At 39.8% G+C, this 12175-nt stretch overlaps 1 protein-coding gene and 1 pseudogene across 5 annotated transcripts in view; both read left to right on the top strand.

Annotated features, from left to right (window-relative positions):
• Nucleotides 1-12175, top strand: part of LOC145486502 (uncharacterized) — a 79990-nt gene that overhangs the window by 41846 nt on the left and 25969 nt on the right. The window lies entirely within an intron of this gene.
• On the top strand, nucleotides 6121-11943 carry LOC145486518 (uncharacterized; annotated as a pseudogene).

Genomic DNA, 12175 nt, shown 5'->3' with positions numbered 1-12175 from the left:
TCGCTCTTATAAACATGAAGCATTCAACTGAAAGTAAAACACAAACTGGATTTAACAGAACCTCGACAAAATACATTCTCGGTAAGGACAAATGTAAACGGGCTATAAACACGCGTGGGAATCTTATGTTTAGTTGACGAAATTACCATCCAAAGCAGTCCTTGAGTTTTCTTTCTTCCTGTTCGTTTGCCTGCTCCTCCACTTCGTATCTAGCTTTCCATTCCTAATATACAAGCAGCTCGTCCGCAAAGACGTCTTCCCCGTCGTCGCTTGAAATATTGTAAATTGCTCTCAAAGCTCTAAGCAGTGAGTTCACAGTTGTCGAACGTGCTCGATCGAAGTTTATTTCGGAGCCTTCCGAATCGAAACTTAACTCTGACTCCAGTGACGAAAAAGAAATGATTCTGAGACAAAACTTGGACGTTTTAGTCCCAAAATACATCGGAACGATTAGTTTTGCATTCTATTTTCTCGAGCAAATACAGAGAGTTGACTGAGGTGCTATTGTGTTTGGTTCCTGGGTAGACGTCATCAGGTACCGCCGCCCCAGACTCCCTAAAACGCGGTCGTGAAACACATAGCATAGAAAATCGAGGATTCAACCAAATTCAAAAATTTCTTCGCCCAAATGCTTCAAATAAAGTCTAGATTTGTTTTAGCGAAAAAAAAATTTTGGGGTTAGGTGCACTTTAAAGAAATTTAATAAGCATCCAATGAGCATTTCACCAAACCAAAGGAACTGAACAAACAAACAAAACAAGGGAATCTACAGAACCAACATGCAAAGAAAGGCATTTAGAAGGTGTTAATAAGTGCTTTTCAGGCATTCTTGCAGCTTGTGAGAGTCGTAAGCAAATCCAACCCAGCGTAACAAAAGAAGAAATTTTACCAGTGTATGAAGTAGCTGTCCTTATTTTTAACACAAAGGAAACTACAAAATTTTGCTTCTATTTACAAATATGGTTTTATTACCTTTAGTTGTTAATTTAGCGGCAGAAAGTCTGAAAACAGACACAAAACTATTCTATTTACAACAACTTTGATCAACAAAGCGACTCCAGTGTTATTGTTTAGTGGTTAGCGAAATTAAACGACCATGGAATTTATAAAATGTTTTAAGAGCACGGTTTCAAATCTGGAAGACTTTAATACAACTTCTTTTGATGCTATATATCTCACCGAAGGAAAGTGACCAGTGGCTGTGCCTTCAAAAGTTTTAGAAAACAATTGACAGCAGTTTCTACAACAAAAAGGTGCTCACCATAGCTCACCTCAGTCTGCATAAATCGTCCAGGCAGAAACTTCCAACAAATGTTGTGAAGATTGTAATGGGCTTTTCGATTGATCAGCGAATCAACCATTTTTCCACTGTGTTTAGCATTTTGTAATTTTACTAAACATACAAAACAAGGGAACACGTTTAAATTCTCTTGTTGGTCACCTGATGAATCATGTGACTTTCTTCATGTGCTGCTGCCCATTTTGCACACAAATCAGGGCATAATTTAAAATTCCAAAGGACTTTCTGCTGTTTTCGGAATCAATTTTAACGTAACTTTTTTTTTTTTATCATGCTGCTAATTGGTATATACTATGGTATATACAGTTTATTATAGTTGAAATTATTCACGCTGAAGCGTAATTGGAAAATTATTTTTGCCTGCGGCATTGCAGTCAATTTTACAGCTGTATAGTTATTTAAAAAATTGAATCCAGCTTCGAAACAATAAACACATTACCAATTTGTTTTCTAAAGTCCTGTATTCAAACGTCAGTTGAAAGCGCATTCATTGATGGTCATGTCTTTCGGCCGTCAAAGGAAAGTAAAATTCCCCAGGTATTCTTCACTAGACAAGGACTCTCTACTCCCTGGATGTTCCTCATCGGTGCCTCTTGAACACTGTTTGGTGTTTCTTTTTTATCCATTGTTTGGCCAAAAGAGGTAATATAAATGAAAACAGGCCCTTGAAAAACTCACACGCACAGAACAAGTGGTACACGTATGGATGTTGTACAGACAATTACACGACAACCAAATTTTCTCGACTCGATGGGTTACCAAATTCTCTAAGATGTGGGGCTATGCTAGTGCACCCTCGGCACACGGTAGCCCTGCTAATAATGTAAGAGAAGGGTGGGTTGGAGTTGGAAGGTTGTGATTTTCATATGTTGCTCAAATAAAGTCAATTTATAGTATAACAGCAAGAAAGAATATTTTTCTAATGTTTTTCAGAAGAGTTGAATAGCAAGACAGTTTTTGGCAAAGGGGCAATTTATTAATCTTTTGAAACCAATACTACTGAATTTAAAAATGTTTCAGGAATTTTAAAGTGTTTCAGGAATTTAATGCATGAAATGTAGCAATGTCAGAAGCACACTGAGTCTTTTTTAGTTAAAGTTATTTTCTTTTTGAAAATAAAGTTAATCTCTAACTGCCCTGTTTTAAGTTTCTTAGAGCAAATCTTATTATGTTTTTTTGAATTATTAATTAAAATAATTTTTATCTTGATTGCAGTGAAAGTAGAGATGAAGCTTAAAGGACAGAGAATTGACTAACTGGAGGACACACTGGTTGAATGGTATGATTATTTTACGTCCAGAGCTTACTATATAACCATACTTTACTTTACAAGCTACAATTAAAATGTTCAACTTGAGTGGTAAATTTCAATCAGAGTTACTCAATCAGACAGCATCTAAAAGATGTCGTAAAGAAATGTGATGCAAGCATAGTTTAAAGAGATCACTGCTGAAAATGATAGGTAAAGACCAGTGAATCTTGATAACTACTAGGCAGTCTTTGTGATGCCCTACAGCTACAAAGCTCCCTGCAAGCAATGTGTGTTGTAATAGTGTATACCCAACGGGTGAAGAAATGTATGCTGCATTTCAATATGAATGTGTGACTTTATTTGTGACAGTGATGGTTAAATGCAACTGTCACCTTGCTGTAACAGTATCTCCAAAATAAGTGCTGGTTGCCAGCTAAAACCCGGCTGCTTCGATTTGTGAGCCGCCTACTTTTTAGTGCAGAGTGCAGTATTGGCATGGTTTGGGGGCTGATGTCGGCTAAGGCAACAAGGCAATGAGGCAATGAGGCAATGAGGTAATAAGGTGTAAACTTTAATGTTGGTTTAATTAATTAATATCAATTAATTAATTAGTCTTGAGACAAGGAAGCGGTTGGAGTTGGCTAGGTGGCGGTGTGCACTAGGTAAAAACGTTTCATACCTAGACCTTACTTTATAGATAACATCACAAAGCTATAAAATTAATTAATTTTAGAAAACCCCTTGCTCTCCTTGTGGTACTTTTCTCTTTAAAGCGAAACCAATTTTCTCTAAACGCATGCGCAAATTGGTCAGCATTTCATGTCGACTATATATTAGGCGAAAGATACATTTCATACGAAATCAGACACAAACGCTGAGTGCATTCCTTGTGTGCTACATAATCAGCTTGTGTAGTTCGATTCATTCTATCACCTTTCAGGCATAGTCATAATGTAGAGTGTTTGATAATTAGCATGCATTGTCCCGCAAGCCCAAATATATGCAGAGACGCTTCTGGAACTTTCTATTATTTACATAGGTATATAAACTTGTAGGTTTAAGTCAGCATTTTCATTCATTATCAGTGTGTGTGTAAGCAATAAAACTTTTGCCATCCGGAGTAGTTAACATTGTGGTAGAACCTAACGTGATTCAGTGATGACAAAAGAAACTAGGAAAGTGCCCAAAGAATGCTGCAGACTCTGTGGCACCTAATAAAAGGGCAAATTAATTTAATCAGTCTTTGAGGGGACTGTTTCACTGATGTAGGATACAATCTTAGTCAACTGAGTAGTGCTGACCTTCAATACTTCTTGCTGAAGTGCTAGCGCTTCTCATGATCAGTTGTATTAATCGATATCATTTAGCATGAATTTTGCAAAGTGGTTTTATTGGTTTCACAAAGGTGGCAAATGAATATAAGAACGTGGTGGTCCGTGACTATTAAGGATAATTAAATTAGATCTTGTTTATCAGTGAAAAGTCAATTTGTGTTTCAAATAAAACAATATCGTAAGGATCCACTTCCACTTACGCATAAGATATTTAACTTTCTTCCACTTATCTTCAGCGGTGAAAAAAGACCAAGCACATCTGTGTGTTTTCGAGAAAACAAGGGTTTCATGTTACATGTCTTTGCAAGGAAAACAAAAGTATCAAGTTACAAACGTTGGTGTGAAATGTAACATTGTCACATTTGGTACTTTGACGTATTATTGAATTTTAAATGAACGAAAATCAACACAAAACACCAGATTAAAGTTTGAAAGCTGTCTTGGCAAACAGTAATTGTATGTTGTTTTTGGACAAAGGATGAAAATACACACATGAAACATACACTTTTTTAAGATTATGTCTTGTCAAGGTTTCAGTCCGTTCATATTCTGGAAGGGGAAAAGCCCTAGGTACCAAGGTAAATACAAACCGCAAGTGAACTGGGCAGGGGTGAGGACCTGTGTGACTAGTGTGCCACTCTGAGCTATGCATTGCACTCAGCACTATCTGAGATTGTCTCACTAGTCGTCATATAATATGTGTGTAAGTGTAATATGGGAAAACAAAGATTTTCTGGAATGTGACTGAACCCTGACTGTACTTGTCTCAGGGCAGTCAAGGCTGTAGCTTAGGAGAGAGCATGGCATCAGGGTGTGCTGTATGTTTTTTTAATTACAGTACGGGTTGAAAATTGAGAAAAATGTCCTTCTAATCCCTTAAAATTCTTTACATGGCCCCAGACCTCCCTAGAAGCTTTTCCCTTTGCACCCTAATCAATGTCAGCTGTCCACTTCAGAAAACAAGCCTTTTTCTCCCTAAATGAATGAGAACCCTGGGGATTGTATGTTGGTTGAGTGATTATGTGTGGGAAATATTATTATTAGTTATTTGTGAAGAAATATTGAGTGCTAGAATTTTGTAGGTAAAAAATATTACAAAGGGATTTGATCTTAGCCAGGGTGGGAAGGGGGGTTCTTGCTATAATGGCCTGTACAGGGAGGTTCTGCTTGAAAGGTTCAGGCTTCACGTATATTAAAGGTTAAGGGTTTCACAAGTTGGGGTATATGAAGAGTGAAGGAAAATCTGTCTTTTAGGGATTCAAGAAGGACCTTAATTAAAATGTTTCCAACAAATGCACCCTACATCAGTATCATTTAGTTTATTAAGCTCTACATCATAAACTTCAGTTCAAAGGTTTGGAAAAGAGATGCGATGTTCTTAATTAGGTATCTGAAAGGGATACCTTTTTCAATAAAGGGTTTATGAAAAGAGACCTTTTCTGTCAAAATGATATATGAAACTAAAAAGGGTAAAGAGGTTGGACCTCAGATTGGAGCCTTCCCATATGTAACTTTGTAGAGTACCTTCCCGGGATTTTAGATGTAAGGGAGGTAAAATCAGTGTGAAGAAAATCACAGAAGGGTAGAAATTTTTACCAAAGAAAACTCAATTGGTAATTCAACCATTGACAGTCGACCCTAACCTTTTGATTTTATGAGAGAGTGATTTGAGTTCTGTTAAACATTTGGGATTTGTTTTTGTTACATCTCGTATCTATTTCACGTTTAAAAATGAAATATCCATGGACAATTAATTGGAAAACTCTAGCTGACTGTGGCTAACCTCTGACACATGTATAGCCAAACAGATGATGTCATCACTCAGTTCTGTTATTAAAGCCATTGTTAAAGTTATAGTGTAGTTATTATTTGAACTTCAATGCATGCAATGCATTGTGCAAGAAAAAGAAAACAGAAGAAGTATTACATTGTTGTAAGAAAAGACGCAAAGTTTAAAACTACTGCCTTGGGGCACTGGCCCAGACTCCATCAACTCTGGAAACAACGAATGTTCTTGGACAATTTATTAAGCTTAATAGGACCGCAATGCGTGCAAAGTACCCGAGCTAAAGCTGCAGCATCCAGGCCCGTATTCCATAGTCATTAAAGTAGGTAACCTTGATCATGCTAAAACTCAAGGAAAATGTGTCTTTTCAATAGCAGCCTTTTCAATTGCACAGCAAGCAACACCGTGACTGAAAGCTCCAGGTGGAAATGGCTTATATTTGCTAAGAGAATTACATAAGAACAGAAAAAAAAAATTTTTTACCTCATGTAGGTGTAACTGGAGGCCTTCCCCTTTGCTCGTTAGATTAAGATGGCGGCTGCTGCCCCTTCACCCTTGGTAAGCTCTGTGGAGAAGACAAATGGAGCCAAGCTGAGCAGACTTCTCATTGATGGTGGATCAACGGATCTTAGAAGGATTTTCGACAGTCATCATCCCCCAGCAAATCTGGTGGCTGATCTTCATGCAAACTATCACACTCTGAACAATCTCTTAAGGAGGAGGGTTTTACATAAACCTCAGTGGGACCTGCTCTTCCCACCTGGTGGAGCCACACCAGACTCTAACACATTTGACATCACTTTGTTATTCCTCCTTCTAACCAACGTTTGTGGGCTCTCCCCTCCCCCCTCGGGTTGGCACACTAAGCCACCCCTTAGTGACACCTCTGTCGAGGCAAACCTTGCTCGCATCAAGTTTTTCCGCAATAAGTTGTACGGTCATGTTACCAGTACTGGTATTGATACACCTACTTTCTCAGCTCTGTGGCTGGAAATTAGTGCTGTTCTTGTTGCTCTTGGCTTGCCTCAGGCGGAAATCGATAGATTGAAGGCTGAGCGTTGTGGAGAGGAAGACTTTATTGACGTGTTGTTTGAGTGGGCTGACAGTGAAGAAGACATCAAGTCACAGCTGAAGGATATACGTCAATTTCAAACAAAAACTGGGCAAACTGTTGATGAAGTACGTCAGACTCAACTAGAAGATCGGAAAAGACTTCAAGACAGCAACCGGATGTTGGAAGAAGTGCATGAAATACAGACCAAAACACAGCAAACTGTTGATGAAATACGTCAGTCCCAAACCAAAGCACAGCAAACTGTTGATGAAGTACGTCAGTCCCAGATCAAAACACAGCAAACTGTTGATGAAGTACGTCAGTCCCAGACCTAAACACAACAAACCGTTGATGAAATACGTCAGTTCCAGACCAAAACATACCGAACTGTTGATAAAGTACGTCAGAACCAACTAGAAGATCGTGGGACAATTCAAGATAGCAACATGAGACTGCAAGAGGTATTTCAGATCGAGACAAAAACACATCAAGTTGTTACAAATGTTCGTGAAACTCAAATTGATGACAGCAAAGCAATTCAAGAAATTCGTCATAGCCAGCACGAATTCCACAAGACACTGCAGGAGACAAAGTCTAGAGTAGAAGAAATACAGTACACCCACAAGAAGTTATTAGGAGCCCAAGACGAACGATCTGACTCTTTGCGCCAAGATTTGCAGCAAACAGCTGAAGACTTGGAAGGACAAAGAGAGAAGCACAAAGAAAACGAAATCCTCAAGAAACTCGCAAAGATTGAGACCCTGAAAATTGTAAAATATCACGCAGACAGATACTTAGAAGAAACCCGTTTGTCAATCTTTGCCAAAGTCGAGAGTTGGTTAGATGACAGAAGTTCCCCAAATCGTGTGATGGTGATCAGTGGAAATGCTGGGATGGGGAAGTCTGTAATCTCAGCTGTCATGTGTGAAAAGATTCAAGATGCTGGACGGCTAGCCGGAAGCCACTTCTGCCAGCATGACAGGTCGCGCCAGAGGAATCCCAAGGTGATGCTACAGTCTTTAGCCAGTCAGCTGTGTGATTCTCTGCCAGACTACAAGAAAGCTCTCGTGGAAAAGCTGTCAAGAAATCTGGGTGTGGAGATAAACAACATGGAGGTGAAGGATCTGTTTGAAGTGCTGTTTGAGGAACCTCTAGCCAGCGTGAACGACCCTGGTTTGACCTATCTGATGGTAATAGATGGATTGGACGAAAGCGAATTCCAAGGAAGAAATGAGCTATTAGACGTAATTGCTAATTACTTCCAAAATCTTCCATCGTGGATTCGATTTCTGGTGACAACGCGACCGGAAAGAAACATAGCAAAAACTCTAAAGAATTTGCGCCCCCTGCAGCTGGATCCAAACGTTGAAGAGAACGTGAAGGATATTCAACTTTGCTTTGAAAAGCAAATCAGCCATTTATTGCAATCTGAGGATCGAGAAAAGATCTTGCAAGCACTGGTTCAAAAGTCAGAAGGAGTTATGCTATATGCTCATTACCTGGTAGATTTCATACAGAAAGAAGTGCCAGTTATAATCCCTGAACTGCTGGACAGCATCTTACCATCAGGTATTTCGTCTATTTACCACTCGTATTTCAAGCGTCTGGAGACTGAACTTTGTAAGGAACTTAGGGTCACCGAAGACCAATTTTTGAATTTTCTGAGTGTGGTTGCAGCTGCAAGACAACCATTGCCTCTAGGTTTTGTTTCTAAATTGTTGCTGCCAGGTAAATCGACGTCAGTGGTTAAGAGAAAAGTAAATGCGGCAATTTCTTGTATCTCAGCACTCCTACCCGTTCAAGACGAGTGCGTTCATTTCTTTCACAAGTTGGTCAAAGACTGGTTGATTGAAAAATCTAACTACGGACAGCACCACTTCAGTGTGGAGGAAAAAGAAGGCCATGAAGTCCTTTCTAAGCTCTGCATTGATGAGCTTGATGAGGTGAAACGAAAAGGCGTTTACGGCGCACAGTTCCCTGACACTGCAAAGTACGCACTGCGACATGGAGTTCAACACATGCTACAACTAGAGGATGCGAGAGTATACAGCCTTGAGGAAGTTGTGACGAAATTTGTTTTGGACGTAGAGCTTGTTTACGCTAAGTTGTGTGTGAATGTTACACTGGCGTCTGAAGAAGTGGTTTGTGTTCAGAAGCAAGTGGACATCGAAAAATGTCATGGGGCCCTTAACACTTTGTTGGTCTTGTTAAGGAAACATATTGCAACATTAGAAAAACTTCCCCACACCATCTTTCAAACCTTGTTGAACGAGGGCGGACCTGAACTGTCATCTCAAGCTTTAAACCTTTTAGAGACGAAATATTCTGAAATGGCGTATATGGAATACTTCCAAAAGAAGGACCTGCAGAGGCGTGTTCAAGCCAGATTTGAATGTTCAGCTGTCGTAGTTTGATTTGATGTTTCACCGCAGTTAGACTATATGGTATGCGTATGTAATGATAGCACGATACAGCTATGGTCGCTCCATACTGGAAAGCGGCTATGGAAACGAGATGTCAAGGTAACGGAAGATTACTACTTAGAGTATTATGGCAATGACGAAAGGCCTGTCTACCAACCATATAGAGCAACGAAACGTTACCACTACTACTACGGGTATGATAACGATGCTCCCAAGTCATTATACCGCTCAGTAGTGTTTCATCCCACAAAGGAACTTGTCTTACCAGGAATCCTCAGCCATGGCTACACGTTTGACGGGGACTTGAAGCCACTTTATCTTTCAAGCAAGTGCCGTTTCTCGGTTTGTTCAGTTTCTGCAGACAAGATCACGATGCTAACTAATTGCCCGAGCGATGCTAAATCAGTTGTCATGTGGAGTCTGACAGATGGTTCAGAGAAATATCGATTTACATGGAGTGACGATATTGTGTCTTTGCTTGGTCTCGCGATGGAAGACTGCTAGCAATTTCTGACTTCTGGTTTGATTGGTTTGCTTGACGTAATGGATGGTTGTAGAACTCTAGCTCAGAGAACTAATTCAGAAGTGTACGGAATGATAAAGTTCTCCCCTGACTGTCGATGCCTTTATTGTTTGGTTAACAACAGTGCTACGTGCGGTCTCTTTCGTTTAGACGTCAACATGAAAAATGATGGCGACTTTTCTCTAGATGTTTTTCCTGATGAAGTGTCTTACCAGCCGTGGGAATTTGAATCGTGTAGTGAGACCGGATTTTTATTAGGAGATCCTTTTTTCTTGCCATTTGAAAGAGATACCATGTTCCCAGAACTTGCTTTTGTGCTGAATAAACAATCTGTATTGACAGTTGCTTATGACAGTCACATCATAGAGACGTTGCAGCTTGATGAACTTACGAAAGATAGTGCCAGAGTTTCAACGACTACTGTGACGGAAGTCGTATTATCAGTGGCTGGTGACACGCTGTTTGTTATCACTGCAACAGATGGCAATCCAGAGACACTTATGAGTTGGGACATTTCAAGTGGCATGTTCAAACGTGGGAAAAGATTTTTTGAAGACATTGGTCGGCTCATTAGACCTAATCTTGTAGCTGTAAGAGAAAGTGTTTTGTTGCAAACCAGTCGCGACGCTCTTGAGCTATGGAATTTTGAGTTGTCTGAGTGCATCCGAAGTTGGACTGACTTAGAGGACATCACTGAGGTAATCCCCATATCAGAAGAACGAGTGGCCTGTGACGGAGAGAGGAAAGTCATCACCGTGGATACAACTAGGGAAGGCATTCTGTCAACAATTCCTATTCGTGGGCATTTTGTTGCATGTAACAGCAAACGTCACGTGATAACCGCGGATCGTGGGAAATTGCAGATGCAATGTGGTGATGTTGTTTTCTGGAAGATATTCGATCCTCTCATTTTCTTTCCTAGATTGCCAACATTTTCTCCTACTGAACAATATTGCGTACTTACTCAACCCTTGACCGAAGACCTTTACGTCCTCGATGTCGTTTTGGGAAAAATACTCCGAACAATACTACCACGTATTCCTGAGCGAAGGTTACCTAGAAACTTTGGTTGCAAGTTTGTTAGTGACGAGTGCGTTGTCTACATAAGGGATGGACTAGCAGGTCGTATTCTTCAGCTGTTTAATGTCAAGTCAGGTGACCTGCTAAGTGAAATTGTTATGGAAAGCCGTGTGCACAGTTTAACAGCTTGTCCAAGTAAGCGTCTTGTCGCCCTCGGCTTTACAGATTCCAAAGTGAATTTCAAAGTTCTTCAGGTGAAGTTGCCAGGAGATAAACACAGCAGGAAGAACAAAAGGTCAGGTTTTATTAATAAGGAACAAAGATACAATACATTGACTTCAACCGAGCCACCTGAGAGATTTTAACCAATCACGGTACGATTTTCCAACAGAAGAATCTAAGTTGATCTCACCAATCATGTTCGAGTAGCGCAATTCTTAGTCGTTGGAACGGACGATTTTGATTGGCTGGTAATTGGATTCAAATTTCTTGACTTGAACGGCACCACGAGCAAGCAATAAAAATAATTTCAGTGGAACCTAGCACGTAGAAAACAATGCGTTACGGTCCAAGGACAAAAAATTATAATTTTGAAGAAATAATTTTCAACTCGACTGAAAAATCCTATTCTTTAACGAAAACAATTTTGAATCCAGCGCAAGATAGCTAACACCCTGAGTCTGGCAACAAAAATAATTGAGTGCATGACAAGCGACCATTCAGAGTGTAAGTACTTGGTTCAGATTATTTTTGTCGCTCATTTGTCAAGCTGTTCAAATCAACGACAACAGCGAACATTGACGCCGCTCCAACCACGAACAAACTCAGCTACGTATGGCTCAAACTCATGCTGTGATTGGCTGAAAACTCTTTGGGAACCCACTTGAAGTCACTGCACTGTAAAAGCAACACAAGGAGTTAAAATTGTTTAAGACATTTATCAATACTAATATCAGTGAGGTAATCCCGGATATTAACATAAAACGTCCATTAGAAATGAAATTATGATAAACGTGAAACTCGGTGAACAATAATTCGACTAGTTTGTCGCGAGCACGGGACAATGGGGGAAAAAATTTAAGGTCCCCGCGGTCCAAACCTATGAGCTGCCGTATACCAGTCGAGTGCTCTAACCACTGAGCTTCTGATCACCCCTGGTGACTTTTTCCAATAAGACTTTTTATTACAGCTTGTCTCTCGTTTATCAATTTCCTCTCCGATTTCAGTTTATCGATTCTTTGTCCTGTAACTCCTCCCCCATCCCAGGCCTGTATGACTGAAATAAAAGAATTTAAATATTTCTTCTTGATTCAGGTACATATTTCACTGGTAAATAACATGTATGTTTGGTCTTCCTACACAAGAATGATCTGTGTGTTTGATTGGACTGGCCATCGTATTGTACATCATGTTGTTTATGTGATCTCATATTTCAATTTTTCTTTTTCTTTTTTTGGTCTTTTGCGACAGGATCAAGCCTAAA

Source organism: Orbicella franksi, chromosome 5 (assembly GCF_964199315.1).
Source record: "Orbicella franksi chromosome 5, jaOrbFran1.1, whole genome shotgun sequence".
Lineage (NCBI taxonomy): Eukaryota > Metazoa > Cnidaria > Anthozoa > Scleractinia > Merulinidae > Orbicella > Orbicella franksi.
This window is presented reverse-complemented; position numbering and strand designations above follow the sequence as displayed.